A 19,130-nucleotide genomic window follows, 5' to 3' on the forward strand; every position below is an offset into this window, starting at 1 on the left:
AGAACCATTGAAATTTGCAGCTCCAGAGCCCATTCAATCTATCATGTCTCTGAAAAGCACTTTAGGTTAACTCCACCTTTCAGCTCTGGATCCACAGCCCTTCAAGTCATGGTTCTTCAAAATGCTCAATGAGGTACATTTCTTTTTTTTAAAAAGTGAGGGTTTTTGCCTCCACCACCATTTCAAGCAATTGAGCTCCAGCCCCAAACTACTCATTGAGCAAAGTAATTTTCCCTTAACTCCCACCTAATCCTTCCAGGGATTAGATTAGATCTATGCTCATTTAACTACCGACTTCTCTGCTAAAGTAAGTGCTTTCTACTTTGTCTAATTCCATCATACAATTTAAAAAAAACATAATTAAACAAACAGCCTGTCTCTTTTGTTCCAAAGGAAACAACACCAGCACCCTATCCCGCCTCTCAGGTCTACAGTTCTCCAAGCCCTGGCAATCATCGTCTGTAGAAAATCTTGAAACGTGGATCCAAAGCAATATACAGTACTTTTATAATTGCTCTAATGGTGTCCATCCTTCCTTCTATCACCACCAACACAAAGTGCCAACAGTCCACATATACATTCTGGCAAGTTTCTAACTCCAAGAGTTCATAATTTTAGACTGTCAATTTTCTGTTACCTTTGTGATTTGTATTCTTTTTTAAAAAAATCCATTTTCCAGGATCTGAGCACTGTTGGCAGGCTAGCATTTGTTAACCATCCCTAACTGCTTTGAGAAGGCAGTGGTGAGCTGGTTTCTTGAAATGGTGCAGTCCTTCTGGTGAAGGTATTCCAATGCATTGATACAGTAATTGCAGTTTGCTCAAGTCCAGATGAGTGGCACTTGCCTCGTTCCATTCTTAGCTATCTAGTCATAAACTGAAGAATTCCTGCAATGAATTTGTAACACTTTCTTTATAGAAATAGAAGACAGGCCAGATGAATTCATGGCTGAGGAGCTGGTGCAGGGAATAGGGGTTCAGGTCCTTGGACCACTGGGATCTCTTCTGGGGTAGAGGTGACCTGTACAAGAGGAGTGGGTTGCACTTGAACCAGAGAGGGACCAAGATCCGTGCAGGGAAATTTGCTAATGCTACATGGGAGGGTTTAAACTTGGTTGGCAGTGGGGTGGGATTCCAAGCAGGATTGAGTCATGGGATAAAGCAGTAGCCAGCCAGAGCAAGTTTAGTAATCAGGATTGCCAGGGGCACAGTAAAGGCAGGGAAAGGAATACCCAGTTAATCTTCAATGTATGAGGCTTCACAGGCAAGGTGGATGAATTCAGAGCATGGATTAGCTCTGACTGGGATGTTATAGCCAGAACAGAAACATGGCCGAGAAGGGCAGGACTGGCAGCTCAATGTTCCAGGATACAAATGCTACAGGCGTGACAGAGGTACGGGGAAGCGAGGAGGAGGTGTTGACTTATTGACAAGGGAGGACATAACAGCAGCACTCAGAGATTACATTCTTGGGGGATCATCCAGTGAAGCCATATGGGTAGAACTTAGTAACAAAAAGGGAAGGGTCACTCTAATGGGGCTGTACTATAGAGTGGGGACTTGAGGACGTGTGTAGAGAAATTGCTCATAATTGTAAGAATAATAGGGTTGTATTGGTGGGAGATTTTAATTTCCATGGTATTGACTGGACTACCCAGTGTGTTAAGGGCCTGGAGGGGGTGGAATTTGTGAAACGTGTCCAGGAAACGTTTCCTCAGTCAATATATAGAGGGACCTACCCAGGAGGGTGCATTACTGGACCTTCTCTTAGGGAACGAGGCAGGGCAAGTAACTGAAGTGGCAGTCAGGGAGCAATTTGGCTCTTGTGACCATAATTCTATTAGTTTTAAGATAATGAAGGAAAAGGAGAGGGCAAGTTCACAGGTAAAGGTCCTAAACTGCAGCAGGGCAAATTTCAGGGGAATTAGGCAGGATCTAGCAGAGGTTGATTGGGTAAGCCTGTTTGAAGGGAAAGGAATGAATAGCAAGTGAGAGATTTTTAAGAGTGTGATATCAAGAGCCCAGGAGCAGCATGTTCCTGTTAGGGTGAAGGGTAAACCTGGCAAGTTTAGAGACCCTTGGCTGACGAGAGATATGGAAGCTCTGGTCAATAAAAAGGAAGCATTCACTCATCCCTGGACCTCCTAAACCCAGTGTATCACTTGATGACTATAAAAAGATTAAGAATACTCTTAAAAGGGAAATCAGGAAGGTAAAGGGGGTATGAGATGGATCAGGCAGATAAGGTTAAAGAAAATCCCATGAGGTTCTATAGCTATATTAAAAGGGTAGCTAGGGAGAGAGGAGGTCCCCTTAGAGATCAGCAAGGCCACCTATGTCTTGAGCCGCAGAAGATGGGTGGAATTTTTAACAAATATTCCTCCTCTGTGTTTAATGAGAAGAAAATCATGGTTACTCAGAGATAAGGGAAAGAAATGGAGATGTTTTGGAGGACATTTGTAAGCTGCAGAGAGTTGTGGACACAGCCCAGCGCATCAAGGACACTAGCCTCCCCTCCTTGGACTCTGTCTTTACCTCTCGTTGTCTTGGTGTAGCAGCCAGCATAATCAAAGGCCCCACCCACCCGGGACATTCTCTCTTCTCTCCTCTTCCATCGGGTAGGAGATACAGGAGCCTGAGGGCACGTACCACCAGACTTAAGGACAGCTTCTACCCCACTGTGATAAGACTATTGAACGGTTCCCTTATACAATGAGATGGACTATGACCTCACGATCAACCTTGTTGTGACCTTGCACCTTACTGCACTGCACTTTCTCTGTAACTGTGACACTTCACTCTGTACTGTTATTGTTTTTACCTGTACTACATCAATGCACTCTGTACTAACTCAATGTAACTGCACTGTGTAATGAATTGACCTATACGATCGGTTTGTAAGACAAGCTTTTCATGGTACCTCGGTACAAGTGACAATAATAAACCAATACCAATACCAGCCTTACAGCGCAATAAGGTGGATAAATCCCCAGGGCCTGAACAAGTGCATCCTCAGTCTTTGCAGGAGGCTAGAGGAGAAATTGTGCAGGCCCTTAAGATACTTGCTTCATCATTAGCCACTGGTGAAGCTCCCGATGACTGGAAGATGGGTAATGTTGTTCCACTGTTGAAGAAGGGTAGCAAGGAGAAGCCAGGGAACTACTGGCCAGTCAGCCTGACATCAGTAGTGGGGAAGTTACTGGAGTGAATTCTGAGGGACAGGACCTACCAGCATTTAGATAGATAAGAGTCTGATTAGGAGTCAGCGTGGCTTTGTGGAAAGGCGTGCCTGACAAACCTTTTAGAGTTTTTTTTGAAAAAGATAGAGGAGGGTAGGGCAATGGATGTTATCTATTTGGACTTCTGCAAGGCCTTTGACAAGATCCCGCTTGGTAGACTGGTCTGGAAGGTTAGACCTCATGGAATCCAGGGAGAGCTAGTTAGGTGGATTCAAAACTGGCTTGGAGGTAGAAAGCAGAGGGTGGTGGTTGAAGGTTGTTTCTCAGAATGGAGGCCAGTGACTAGTGGTGTGTCACAGGGGTCAGTGTTGGGATCCTTGTTATTTATACAAATGATTCGGATGTGAATGCACGAGGCTTGATCAGTAAGTTTGTTGATGACATGAAATTAGGTGTTGTTCTTGACAGTGAAGGTTATTGTAGATTACAGGGAGATCTTGATCAGTTAGGAAAGTGGGCCAAGGAGTGGCAAATGGATTTCAATATAGACGAAGTGTGAAGTGAACGCATTTTGGAAAATCAAAGCAGTGTAGGACTTATACTATGAATGGTAGGGCATTAGGGAGTGTAGTGGAACAGAGGGACCGAGGAGTACAAGTGCATAGTTCATTGAAAGCAGCATCACAGGTAGACAGGGTGGTGAGGAAGGTGTTTAGCATGCTGGCCTTCATCAGTCAGGGCATTGAGTATAGGAGATGGGACATTATGTTACAGTTGTTCAAGTCGTTGGTGAGACTGAACTTGGAGAACTGTGTACAGTTTTGATCACCCTGTTATAGGAAAGACATGGTTAAACTGGAAAAAGTGCAGAATGATTTACAAGTTGTTGCCGGGACTAGAGGGCCTGAGTTATCGGGAGAGACTGGCCAGGCGAGGTCTTTATTCCTTGGAGCGTAGGAGAATGAGGAGTGATCTTATAGAGGTTTATAAAATCATAAGGGGCATAGATAAGATGGATGGTAGCAGTCTTTTCCCCAGGGTAGGGGAATCCAAAACTATGGGGCATAGATTTAGTGTGAGAGGGGAAAGATTTAAAAGGGACCTGAGGGGCAACTTTTTCCATGCAGAGTGGTGAGTATATGGAATGAGCTGCTAGAGGAACTGGTTGAGGCAACTACAATAGTATCATTTGAGAAGCACTTGGATAGGTGCATGCAGGGGCAGGGCTTAAGAGGGATTATGGGCCGAATGCAGGAAATTCAGACTAGATGGGTGGGCACCATGGTTGGCACGGACTCGTTGGGCCTGTATCCAGATGTACACTTTAATTTCTGGTTCCATATCCATACTAATAATACCAAATTCTATCTTCACAACCCGTGATGCTTCAATGCAATTTGTAGCTGTTCTTATTTTAGGAAACCGCAGAGCCAGCCAATCTGCACAGAGCAAGATGCTACAAGCAGCAAGTATGAAAATAACTACATAATCAACTTTAATATTGGCTTGTGATAAATTGTTGTCCATTTCAATTATTCTTTCCAAATGATTTTTTGGAACACTGGTTTGAATCTTACCCCAGATCTGCATGAATGTCATTGAGTGGTTAGCTTCATGATTGGTTACCCACCACCATAGGGCAGCTCATTTCTGCTCTCCAGATAGAAATGGCAAAGACTGAACTCTGAATGCCAATTTACATTTCACTGTTCAGTAGAATGTTGCTTTTCTGACTTTGACACAATTACTTCAAAGGCAATTTTTCCCTTTTTAAATCTGATCAGGTCTGAAATTTGTCTTCCACATCAGGCTCATGTGGAAGACAAACTTCAGGAGTTCCATCTTCAAAGACCACTTCATATTGTGTCAGTGCAAATATTGCCATTTCCCATATCACCATCTGATTGTTGGCTCTGCATTATTGTTAACTGTAAGTAATGTACAATTTCCTTTTGAATAACTTGTGTGAAATACCATCAGTACCCATCAGTTCTGAAATAGCTCAATGCTAGATGAGAATTTTGCAAGAACTATTTTACATCTGACGTGCTATAACAATCAAATTACCAAATAACTCAAAACACAATTAGACAACAGTACTATTACTGCAAGATTATGAGTAATTACAAACACATCTATATGCTTGTGAAATTACTGGTATTATTCATGATCGATAATACAGCATGCACTATGATGCAGAGCTGCACAAGGGAGCATTATGATGAGAATATCTTCTTGGCGCTATGCTGTGTAGACAGCTGCAAACATGCTGCATTAATTTCTATGCAATCTTTCAGTTCTTTGCATCCAAAAAATATTTTTACAGAAGTTATTGAATATTAAATACATCCACCACAATGAGCTCCCAAAAGAAATTTGGTGGCTAATAAATCAGCGGCCAATGCTGCTAAATGTTATTTCCATTCAAAGGCCTGTAGCATTAGCAACAACCTCATTTAGCACATTCTCTTCAATCTTACCCATTCTAAATTGTAGCTGGGGTAACTGAGGTGGGAGGGCTTGCCTTAAGTTCAATAAAGCTTTTGTCAAAGATGCTTTCCACATTATGCCACAAAAGCAATAGCTGTGCTTATGTTAGCATTTTGTACATTAAATGCATTTTGATTTGCAGAAAACTTTCCCTTTGTTGTTTCAGATATGGAGGAATCTAAATCTGTGGAATGTCTCTTTAAGACTCCTGATAAAAGCTATACTATAAGAACATCAGCATAATGGACAAAGACAGGCTGTAGGTTTGACTTCTTGAATTATGACCTTCATTGTTCAACTTTAAACTCAGGAATGGATTTGAAAATCAATTAAATTTCAATGCTGTCAATATACATTCAACTAACCGTCTTTCCACAAATAATGAACTTTATAAAAAAAATTATGAATAACGTGTTGGCTTCTACATTGTATTGTTGAGACAATCACATGCAGCAAATTCTTAGCTCTTCATACTCTTAAGAAAGAACATTACAGAAATAGACTTTGGCATTAAGTCTCACTGGAAGACATGTTGTGGAAGTTAATGAACCATAAAGCTCAATCAGAACTAATGCTGGGATCACATTATAGACAAAGATCTTCTGTTGTGTATGCTTAAATATGTGACATACACTTCTCTACAGAATTATTCTGTCCAATGAGATAGTACTATGTGGTATTTTCTCTCTGTTGAATAAACAAAGTAACTTACCTAGCTTCAGCATTACTGACTCATTTCTGGCTAAAATGTGTGTAATGGGACCATAATTTTTCATTTTGACTAACAATGTAGGTTTGGAGCTGAAAAATATACAAAATTATAATATTTACTCTTCCCTTCCTTGGAGGAATCAGCTTAGGAACCCAGAATTTTAAAAAAGCTATTCATAAATTCAATAAAGGGAACAAATTTCTCAATCATCTACAAGCTGCATTGAAAAGATTATTACAAATTTAAAATGTTCAAGCTTCACTGGGAGGTTTTACAACTATTACAGGAAATCCCATGTACTTTTAAAAATGCAATATTTACTTAGGTTGCTTTAACAGGTTTGAAGTTGATTAGTGTATGTACAAGAGTTTCACTTGGATTTAAACTACAACAATGATAATATATATAAAATTAAACAAGAGATTCTAGCATTGCATCAAAAAAGTTCTTCGCAAAACTTTACCAAGTTTCAGTAGAAATAGGTTATTTTAAACAATTAAATTATCAATTACAACTAGTCTTATATGAACAAAATATTATGGATTTCAGTGAATTACTTATTTTCTAAACAAACATAACTGCATCAATTCTGATCCAGAAATGTAACTTGGTTTGGAAATGCAGGAAGATACATGACAAACAGCTACTCAAAGTATTCACATGAAATGCCTATCCTAAATACTTTCCCCTCAATTTCTTCAGTACTTTCTCCAACTACATCTTTATACAGTCCATTTCATATATTCACTTGTCTCATACTTAGTTTGAAACTTCCAAAATTTCAGCCCATTTCTCCTGATTATAGAGTTTTTGACAATGAAAATAAGATCTTGTTACACAATTTCTAACCTGATACACTATGACAGAATTTTCCATTCCCTTAAGAATCTTAATTATTTCCCTTGACCCTTCCCTTTCGTACCAAGAATAACACATTCTTCACTCTCTTGATAGTTTGGCTTCTTGAGCTAAAAGCCAGCTAGATTGAATTTTCTGTTCTGTCCTGTCTTTTATCCTTTTAAATTCTCAATGCAATTTAGTGACCAAATTTGGCTTTTATTCCAGCATACAATGAGTTTTCCTTCTGCTGTTGCACACTGTGCTATTGTTTTCAGTGAGGTTTCCATCAATACTTTTACAAAAGCCATTGTTTATTAAAAACATCCATTGCAAAGTGCTCCTCAAAAAAATTCAGTGCCAATAAATCAACACCAATGTTACTAAATGTCATTTCCATTCAGAAGTCTGTGACATGAGCATCAACCTCATTTACCACATATTTCCAGATTTCTTTGCTTTCTCCAGTACTATTTAGCTTAGTGTTATTTCCCTCCCTTGTCTGATTATATACTATTTTACTATGTAATTGCTATCTGTCACTCATGAGTCTCCCTTCCCATGCTATTCAGATCTCTTCCAATTGTTAAGTTCTCGTCTTGTTGACATTATTGTAAACAGAACCATCTTTTGATATTTCTAATTTAGTCAAGATTCAGTCTGTCAGAAGTTTGCCTCTCATACAATGCCATTCTACCCTGTGGATTAATTACTTATTTAACATGATATCAAAATAACTTAAAAGACCAAGTCCACCTTGCTTACAGTGATCATGAATTTTGGATCTTTCTCTTCAAAGCAAATCCAGGAATTCAAAGGAGAGCACATCAGTAGTAGCCCATCAATACAAAGCAGTAATCAAAGGGTAAAGAACATCACTAAATGTACATCACTCAAATCTGTCTTTCAAGATTATTATTGTCCTTGTGATTTATTGTATTCCTACTCAGTATTGACTCTTCACCAGAAATTTGGTGTTTTATTTCTGATTCCAAAGTCAGATGCATTCAGATGAAACTACAGCAATTAAACTTCCTAATAATGTTACCATTTTCATGGGGGCTTTCAAGTTTTGATACAGAGTACAATCTGTTAACAGTGTATTTAAGGTGGTCTGCAATCACGAGAAAATTATGTGCCACCTGATTAATATCACTTCAACTGAAGTATAGTATGTAATGGATCATCGCAATGAACATATACATGCTAAAATAGTGGCTGTGGAAAAGTAAGACCTCATTGATTATATATGATGAAAGGTCACTAACCCAAATTAAATTTGTTTTTCTTCTCGCTACAGATGCTGCCTAATCCACCAAGTATTTCTAGCTTCTGTTTGTTTTCCAAATTCCAGCATTGAGTATTACAGGACTGCAGCAAAATGAACATATTTAGGCTCCAAAGATTATGATATCACTTAGTTACTTTTTAAAATGAATATATAGATACAAGTTATGGGATTGATTTTACTCTATTTTGGGTCTGAAAAATAAACGTGGAATTCAGGCACCAATCTGTTTCCATGTTCAATTCACGTGTTTGATGTATGATATCCATTACGCAAGATTAATATTCAGTTACAGGTTTGAGTAATAATAATTAACTGGAAATAACAGTTTACGTTTCATAAAGATTTACTCCAAAGTAAAGAGATAATTTAAAAACTGTTCATTTCACTTCTTCCTTAAATAAAAATTCCTTAAAGCTCTGAGTGAACATGGAAAACCTGCTTCTGTGCTATAGCACTCATGACTCTATAGGTAGATGGGACTAGGCAGAAGATCAGATCAGCATGGACTATATGGGCCAAAGGGCCTGTTTCTGTGCTGTAGTACTCTAAGACTCCACTTTCACCAAAAGAAATGCTATGTTAAGTCAGAAATACATATACAAACAATAAATGACAAAAAGCTTCATAAATCAAAGCAGAATAAGAATTGAAATAAAATTTCAAGATGGCACCAGAGCATGGCGAATCGTTGCAAGCTGCTCTCTGCAGATCCACTCATTACTTCTATTAGAATTTAGATTTAAGAGTAGAACGATTATATGTCTCTAGGAATTACTAATAATGTTCTTTTAAATTTTCATACAGGTCTGGTGATCTTCTAACCTTCCTCGTTATGACCTTGCACCTTATTGTCTACCTGCACTGCACTTTCTCTGTGGCTGTTACACTTTATTCTACATTTGCTACCTTGTTGTACTGCGTAATGAAGTCATCTGTACGAACAATATGCAAGACAAGTTTTTCACTGTACCTCCGTACACGTGACAATGATAAACCAATAATAAAATATTTCAAATGGTACTGGAAATTTGAATCAATGCGAGTAAATAGTTACACTTGCAATTTCACAGGGTTAATTTTCCATTGGCTCTACATCACTAAGTTTTTTTTACACTATTCACTAGTGTAAAACCTTTAACAACAGCTGAATCAATTCTCCCAGCATAGATACTGTCTGACCTGAGTACTTGTTGTATTTTGTTTTTATCTCAGATTATTTTTAAAAAGTATTTATGAAGTTAACTTTAACTTCTCAAAGGCTATTTTCTGCTTTGAAACAGAATTATGCATGACATGCAAATTCAACTAAGAGGTTGGGCAATTCATTTTCAAATGTTTGCCAGTAGTAGGCTGAACCCTACTGATGAACATCCCATGATTATTTTATTACTTTACAAAAAATATCTAACCACTGGATTGTCAATTCCTTATGGTAATGGGGGCAAAATAAAAAAGTTCGCTAATATCACAGTGAAAATTCAAAGCACCTTAAAAAAAAGCACATGATAAAATTCAAGACAATTTCCAATTTATGGCACGATCCATTAGTGAAATATACACATTTCTGCAGAATGTCCTGTATTTACGCACTTAAACCTGATGTACTGGCGTATAAAAGTGCAATGACATTACGTCAGGAGAGTTAGTAAGTTAAAATTTAAGCGACATAAGCTTTGCGATAAAGTTGTGGGCCACAACATCTTGCATGATTTACAACAGTAGATTTCAACACAAACTGCATATATGCAGCAATACAATACATTAATCTTTCTGCCTCGCTACCCTATATTCAGGAGATAGCTTCTTATATTCCTCTCCATCAATCATCCCTAATGAGCAGTATTATTTCCATCTCCCAACCCCCAGAAAGACCTTGCTTCCACAAGCCCAATAAACACACACACAGATCTTTCATCGTTCATCCGCCAACTACCACATCGGATCTTCGACAGTGATTTGCCTCAAACTCCTACTTAAAGGAGATCTTCGTCACCAAACATCTCTCCTTACCCCCACCCACCCCGCCCCGCCGGGGAAGTGGTCCTCCTTCTCCCGTCTTCCACCTACTCCTTCCCTCCCCTTCCCTCCAGGACACCATTCTTCACATTTCACCACCCCACCCCTGGGGAGATCGTCGTCCACCTCCCTCCCCCCGAGATTTTGTTGGGTTAACCGAACTTGAAACATTCCCTTGATTTAACGTCATTGTTCCAGGGGACCAATGCAAGCGCCGGACTGGTGGCGACGCGGGCCCCGGGCTGCTGCTTCTCCGCCCTGGATACGGAGGCCAGGGGTTAGCGCGTCTCTCCTCAGGTCTCCACAAGAGTGCAGGCGGCAGCGCCGCCGGCTCTCCGCCGTCCCGACACGGTGCGTGGGAACGCAGGCAGGGCCTGCTAATGGGAGTCGAGAGGAAATCCGGAGCCTGCGCGCTAGGCCGCGGCGTCCGCCGCTCCTCTTTTCTCTCCCCGCAGGCCGATCCCCGAGAATCGCCACGCAGTTCCCGAGTGCTCCCCATTAACCGAATCGCGAAAGAAAAAAAGCGGTGCTTTGCTGCCTCACTGACCTGGGCCTGGCGTCCTGTGGAAACGATCCCGCTCCTGGCCGCTCGCAATCACAAAAACCCCGGATTCAGTGGGGGAGGGGCGGGGGGGCGTCGAGATGGAAACACATCCACCGGGGAAAAAATTCAATCCCGTAAAAACGCTGGCCCGCTCAGCCGCCGTACACGGTACCGCGCATGCGTGCGACGTGAGAGCTCCGCTGCTCCCCCCTCCGCCTGTGTCACGTGACACGCCCGGCGTTTCCCTGGCAGCGCCATTGGTCGCCGATGTGCCTTCGCAGCGCCGCCTCTGGGAGATGGCGTCAGCTGTAGGTAGGCGTTCCTCACTGTTCCTCAGGGCTGCAGAAGACTAGGAAAGTACACTGAGCCCAAAGCAACAACTTGCCTGACAGACCTCCGGCTCACAGCCACCTGCACCTTCTCTGTGTTGCCCTGGTCTTTGTTTCATGCTGATTGGGCAAAAAAATGTCCCCCAACTAAATACTGAGACATTTCTATCCGTTGTCTTTGGTTCCTTCTACTAACTCCTCTTGATGTCTGACGGTGGCTAAATCAGATAATACACAACCTAGATGTTATATTGGAAAATGAAAACAAATGCAGTTGCTGGAATTTAAAAAAAGCTACAGAAAATACTGGAAATATTCAGCAACGTGTGGAGAGAGTTAACATTACAGGTGCATTACACCTGTACATCTAGAAACCTGCTTGTTTTAAGTTGCAGAGAAGGTGGTCAGACAGAGAGGACAAAGGGAAGGTCTGTGATTGGATGGAGGCTGGAGGAAAATGTATGACACAGATTGGTGTCAACTGAAAGAGCGTGGTTAAGGCCTCCTACTGGTTGTCAATCTGTGTGAAAACAGACAATAGAATGAAACAATTACCCTAGATATAAAACTTTAGTTAGGCCACATTCAGAGTTACGTGCAGTTCTGATTGCCACATTACAGGAAGGATATGGAGCCTTTGGAGGGGTGGCAAAGGAGGTTCACCCAGATGTTGCTTGAATCAGAGAATATTAGCTACAAGGAGAGGTTGGACAAACTTGGATTGCTTTCTCTAGTGTGTCAGAAGCTGAGGGGTGACTTGTTATGAGTATACCTGTATAAAACTATGAGAGGCATAGGTAATGTAGAGAGAGTCTTTTTCCCAGGGTGGAAATGTTAAATACTAGAGGGTGTAGATTTAAGGTGAGAGGCGAAAAGCTTAAGGGAGATTTGTGAGGGAGGTTTTTTCACAAAGAGGTGCCTGGAAAGTGCTGCCAGGGGAGGTGGTGGAATTAAATACAATAGTAACATTTAACAGGCATTTAGACAGGCATGTGAAAAGGCAGAGGATGGAGGGATATAGACCATGCAGATGAAATTAGTTTAAATTGGCATCGTGGTCAGTACAGATTTTGTGGGCTGAAGGGCCTTTTTCTGTGCTGTACTATTCTATAATAGAGGTTAAAAAATGAATAATTTTGTAACTGTAAAATACAGAAAATAACAATTACTGTAAATCTGAAATAAAGGGTTCAATTTTAAAATTCTCGTCCTTGTTTTCAAATCACTCCATGACTTCAAACCAGCATATTCTTTGCAATCAGGTCCTTAAGCCTTTGAGAGAATCATGTTCCTCTAATTTTGGCTAAATAAGCATCTGTGATTTGAATTGCTCCATAATTTTGCAGCCATGCCTTCAGCTGCCGAGGCCCCAGTTCTGAAATTCCTAAACCTTACCGCCTTTCTCCCCTTTGCTCTTTCCTCAGAATCTATCTCTAACTATATTTTAAATTTATTTATGTGGGCATTGCTTGGAGGCCAGCATTTATTGCCCATTTCTAAAAGTTGTTCTTGAACCACTGCAATTCTTCTGGTGAAGGTGTTCCCTCAATATTCTTGGGTAGGCATGAATTGTTTGGTTTTCTGAAGATTTGCAAATAAAATTGAACACTGTGCAATCACCAGTGAATATCCCCTCTTCTGACTTATGGTGGAAGGAAGGTCATCAATGATGCAGCTAAATATGGCTAGGACTGGAAATTGCCCTGAGGAGCTCCTGCAGCAATGTCAAAGGGCTGGGATGATTAACTTCCAACAACTGGAATCACATTCCTTTGTGCAAGGTATGACTTCAACCATTGGAGTATTTTTCCCTTGATGCCCATTGACTTTTATTTTATCAGCACTCCTTGATATCAAGGGCAGTCACTCTCACCTCTGGTATTCAATTTTTTGGTCTGTTTTGGGGCCAAGGCTGTGATGAACCTAGAACCAAATGATTTTAGCAAAACCCACTCTAGTAGGAAAGTGACACTTGATGGCACTGTCATTGACACTTTCAATCACTTTGAGGGTAGACTAATTGGACAGTAATTATCAGGATTGGATTTGTCATATTTTTGTGAAAAGGACATACCCGGGTAAATGTTCACATTGCTGGGTAGATGACAACATTGCTATTATCCTCAAACAGGTAATAATGGTGTGCAGAATTTTAGTACCACAGTCAGGATTTTGTCTAGTCCTAAAGCTATTGCTATATCCAGCACTGCTTGTTGCTCCTTGATATTATGTGCAGTAAACTGAATTGACTAAAGACTGGGTTCTGTGATGGTGTATATTTCATGGGGAGGCCATGTTCAGCACTTCTGGCTGAACATAGTTGCAAATGCTTCTGCTTTGCCTTCAGCACTCATGCCCTAGCCCTGCCATCACTGACTTCTCTTCCTGTTAGCTATTTAATTGTTCACTGCTCTTTAAGACTTAATGTGGAAGAACTGCATTTCTTTGATTTGATCTATTGGGGTTGTGGGATCACTTATCTGTATCTATTGTGTGCTGTTTTTGATGTTTCGCGCACGTGCAGTCCTATTTACACCTTCAGCAGCTGCAATGTGGAACATTTTTAGGTACCCTGGAGCTGCTCTCATTGGAGAGACTCCTGGGCTTTTAAACAGTGATCTTATATTTTAAAAAATGGTCATTTACATACTTTACAAAAGTCTTGGTTATGTAATAGGTTTTAAGGCCATAGTTTCTTTGAGCATTTTGGGCGGAGTGCTGAGTTAGGGAGGTATGTGTAGGAATGTGTTGTGTGGGTCTACTAATGTGAGTTAATTTCTTACTGTGCTTCAAAACCTATGTATTATTTGGGCTTCTGATCTTGCCCCAGAGTTCTCATTATAAACCACTTGTTCTCCCTCCCCTGCTCTGCCATGCTTGTCAGCTTACAATTGGCAACTCTTTAAACCACGGCTTGCAGGAACCAAGGGGGAGATGTCCAGGATACCCTGTTTGGGGGTCTGCAGGGGCAGGTCTATTTGGGAAACGAGAGGTGGAGGGGGTGATGGTGGTGGTCTGAGGAGTACTATTTTCTTTGCAGTTAGATGTCAATAATTGTAAGAAAAGAGATATTGACAGAGATGGATGGTGGCCAATGAATGAGGGTAGGCGGCTGGTGCTGAAAATGTTTCTTTAATGGGAAGATGAGTGGTGAAGATAGGTGTGAGCTTTGTCAATGGATGAACAAAGGGATACCAATTGACTGCAGTGGCAGCCAGCATTAGTTGCCAAGGGGGAGTTGTTTCATTTTGAATAATGCCATGTCAAATGGGATGGGCTGTAGAAGAATGTGCCAGCTTGAACAAAGGTGAAAATGAGAATAGCTTGGGTGGAAGCAAATTGCCAGTATCTGAGGGAGTTAGAGGGAGGGAAGAAACATCCCAGCTTGAACTGGAGGACTATCGTGTTTTTGTGAGTTTCAAACTTTATGCTTGCTGTACCTCTTGTAACTGGTTTTTGTACATGGATTTGAAAGGGAGACTACTTCTCCAAAAGTACACTCAATAACAGTCTGATTTGTTTGCCATAAAATCTGTGAAACAAAAATAAGTGGTGTGCAAATGACCCCAAATGCAAGATTTTAATGTATAGAAACACATTTGTGTGGGAAAATGTAATTTTGTGCCTTTCACATTTGGATTTTCCCTTTTAGGCTTTTATGTACTTACGCTTTCATATTATTCACAGCTTAAGTTACAAAGCCATGCAACTATTTGTTTTGAGATATCAGAGGCTTATAATCAGAGCCCATTCTTGAGCAGTCAGTATTTGGAGGCTGTGCCAACTTTCATTGAAGTTGTTAGTCAGCTTTGTTAGTTCTCTAGATCCCCTTCAGTGCTTCTTGGGATCATTTCAAAATTAGAAGCAATGAAATAGAGAAGGATTTATTAAACATGCCAGCTGAACACAACAGGCCTATCTGGTTGATGGTATCCCAGTGAAGCGTGAATCCTGTTAGCTCAGTTGCACTCATGGTTTCTCTCAGGATGGAAAGCAGTGCAGAATTTAGATGTTTTCCAGCCTGCTATAGCTACAATTGGCACTGCAGAATGTACTACAGATTGGGAATTTCCTTGGAGTTGCTCCTACTTCATTGATGTAATATGTGTTAGCAGGGTTTCTGCCATATTTCCAGTGAAGTTATGGTGGCAGAGTGAAGTATTCAGAGGAATTCCTTGGCCACAATCCACTTCAGAAGGCTGTAAAGTTTACTTAGTGAAATCTGTTTGGCAAGTGGGTGGGAACATGGAAATATCACATATCCTGTGTTAAAATTGCCAATGTTTGTCTGTCCGTTTGGTGAGCTGGAATACTCCAATGGTAGGCATTAAGTTATGTGATAGTGGTGACCATCACCGATACTGCAGACAAGCCTTCATGACCAATAGTGCACATCGGTCACACCTGAAATTCTTCATTCAGCACCTTTGCTATGCCCAGGTTTGATGAGATTGTTGTACACTCACTGCTTGGGGTGATACTTCCTGGGATGTTATAAAGCTACAAGACTTCTTATGTCAACCTTTCCTCCCTTTTCCACGCCTTTGCAATGGCCACTATATCTATGAAGTTAAGAAGCATTTGTATACATTTCTCAATAGCCATAAATGACATCTAACCTGAAGTAAATCTTAACTTTTTGATATGAGTCTGTAGCTGCATAAAGACTCATTAATGATCCTTAAGGACCTTGACAACTTTAGTGCATGTTTTCATTATTTTTCACACCCTTCTTGAGGGAAATATAGGCTCTGAGCAGGATGAGACAAGAAATATGTCCTTTTGGTTCTTCCAATCTCATTTCACTACTCTTGACTTCATATCTTTTTTTTGTTGAGATGAGGAAATAGCAGAATGTTGACCATTCATTATTTTATTGTGGGCAAGTGAAAAACAGCATATCTAGAGCATGTGATATTTAACACTAATACAAGGAATGTAAATTCAGCTCTGTTCCTGGACTACAAATTATTACTAGCTATAAAGTCTTAGTCTGTTAGCCAAATATAGCAGAAACAAAGGGGAAACCAGGCCTTGTTTCTAAAGCATATGGCAAATTAAAAATGTGACAAGCCATTTGCATTCAAACTCTTTGGAAGAAGACTGAGGAAAATATTCTCCCTGAGCTGTCAAAGCCACAGGGAGGCCAGTAAGGTTAATGTGAGATAATGGTGGTTACTTTAGGATTCTATCAACTATTTTAAGGATTTCTGGATCAATTTGACTGATGTAAACATTGAAACTATATGAGCAAAATATCTGATCACAGAGTATGAGACAAATTGCAAGCATTTTAAAAATGGAGCTGTTTAGTTTTAATAGATTATAGTAATCAAATAAGTGAATACCACTCCCAATGAGTTACATGTGGAAGACCTAATTGCTATTTTGGGAGCTTTTTCTAGTTGTTCAATCTCCTTAGAGATCTAGAGGAATTGTTTTTTGTCATCTTGATAAAGCATTTAACATTTCAGATAGTAAAGTCAGTGTGTGCCTTGTATCCAGATGGCATTACAGTGCATTTAACACAAACTCAATTTTTTAACATATACAATCCACTTTATACTTGGCATTTCTCATAATTTGTAATTTGATATGCCCTTATAAAGGTGACTGACTCATCAATCTCTCGCACTTTGTCAAGACTATTTTTTCATTACTCCTTTCATGTTCTTATCTGTTTGTGACATAAAAAATATTTTGTTATGAGGGGAGCGATTTAAATGTTGTTTAAAAAATTACATGCATCTATTTTTAAGCCATATGCTTTTTCTCTTTGTGTGCAGCACACATTAATTCTGCATTATGACCTTTAAATCTCAAGAAAGGCAATATATAAATGGGACATACTGGAAATGGAGAACAGGTTTGCTTTCATGTGAAAGTGTAAGGTATTAATGTTTTGGGTGTAATCAATCCTTCCTTAGATCTCAACCATACCTCAAAATAAAGAGTAATTCTGGTAGATTTTTTTTCAAGAATATTTCAATACTTGAGGTAATCATATGAGGGAGAGTAAAGGTTTAAGTTGGTAGATTTAGACATGGAAGGAGGTTTGAAAGCAGCATAAATACTTATATGGACAGGTTGGGCTAAATGTCCTGTCCTGTGTTGTATATTCTATTTAGTTCAATGAAACTGCTACCAAAGTACATTTCTATATTTTTTTTCTTTAAAAATATGCTGAAATGAGGAGCAAATAAAAAAAACAGTGCATTCCATGACTTTGGGCTATTCCAAAGTGTGTTAAAACTAAATAATTGCAATTATGTATATCTTTAAAAGCAGTCACTGTTTTGATATAAGAGATGCAGCTGTCAGTTTGCACTCAGCAAGATCCCGCAAATAACAATAACCAATTATTTATATTATTGATGTCGATTGAAGAATAAAGATTGATTGATAAGGAGTTCACTCCATTTTTCTGCTTTAAAATGGTGGCATTATGTGCATCTCATAGGGCAGACGGGAGCTTAGTTTAGCATCCCACCCAAAGGATAGCACCATTAACAGTGCAGTACTTCTTTTGGAGAGCCCAACACTGTCTCAGCAAAATCCTCCAAATTCAAGTGAATCAGTGACATCCTCTTCCAGGCCAACATCCCCAGTATTAAGTCCTTAGTTACACTCACTTAGTTATGTTGGGCAGGCCAGTTATTTATATTCCAACTACCTGGCTTCCAAAGCAGACATTCTGTTCTGAGCTCTGTCATGGGAAGAGATTATCAGGTGAAAAAAAGAAAGAGATTCAAGGATGTGTTCAAAGTGTACTTGAAGAACCGCAACATCCCCATTGACTCCAGGGAATCTCTGACCCATGACCACGCAAAATAGGGAAAGAGCGTTCAGGATGGAATTGAGAACCTCAACTTGGCTTTCATAATAGTAACATCATCACCTCCTACCCATCCTGTCAGCCACCACCCCTGCTCTATCTGTGAAAGGGTCTGTGGTTCCCATATTTGCCTCATTAGCCTCCTCACCAGAGTGGAAGTAAGTCATCCTCAATCCCCAGCAACTGTCCAAGTGGACGGAAAGTCAAACTAAACATTTGCACTTAAAATGTTGGTGTGAAACGTAAGTCCACAACATTTTGATACAGTATGAATATGATCCCAAAGCACGCGCATGTAAATGTGATGATGACAATATACGAGAAAAAGCAGTGGATTATCAATGATTTTTACAATTTGGCAAAAGTCAAGTTACTCAAAGAATAGCTGAAATGCAATTCTTTCTACCACAAAACTTATGGACTACTATTTCTGAATGATTATATTGTGGTGGTGGCAAGGGAGGTCTACTACAGTCTTGTGTTAAATATATAGGTTTACATGGTGTAACTGCTATGTAGGCCATGAGAGTTGGCTGTGTTGATCCAGAACTGGCTTGCCCACAGAAGATAGAGGGTAGTTTTTGAAGGGACTTATTCGGGCTGGGGGCCTGTGAGTAGTGGTCTTCCGCAGGGATCTATACTGGGACCTCTGCTGTTTGTGGTGTACATAAGTGACCTGGATGAGTATGTTGATGGGTGGGTTAGTAAGTTTGCAGATGATACCAAGATTGGTGGAGCTGTGAATAGTATAGAAGACTGGCGATGGATACAGCGTGATATAGATCATTTTGCAGATGTGGGCAGAGAAATGGTTGATGGAGTTTAACCTGGATGAATTTGAGGTGTTGCACCTTGGTGGGACTAATGTCAAGAGGCAGTACACTCTAAAGGGCAAGAC

The 19,130-nt window shown here is 40.2% G+C and overlaps 1 protein-coding gene across 1 annotated transcript in view; it reads right to left on the minus strand.

The window, feature by feature from the left end:
• The window catches only part of LOC127569598 (vang-like protein 1), a 36,250-nt gene extending 25,048 nt beyond the window's left edge, over window positions 1–11,202 (minus strand). Inside the window, 1 exon segment of the mRNA XM_052014377.1 lies at window positions 11,072–11,202. The gene's annotated coding sequence lies outside the window, so the exon portion shown is untranslated.
• Between the last annotated feature and the right edge of the window lie 7,928 nt (window positions 11,203–19,130).

The sequence above is a fragment of the Pristis pectinata genome, chromosome 4 (genome assembly GCF_009764475.1).
Source record: "Pristis pectinata isolate sPriPec2 chromosome 4, sPriPec2.1.pri, whole genome shotgun sequence".
NCBI classification, from domain to species: domain Eukaryota; kingdom Metazoa; phylum Chordata; class Chondrichthyes; order Rhinopristiformes; family Pristidae; genus Pristis; species Pristis pectinata.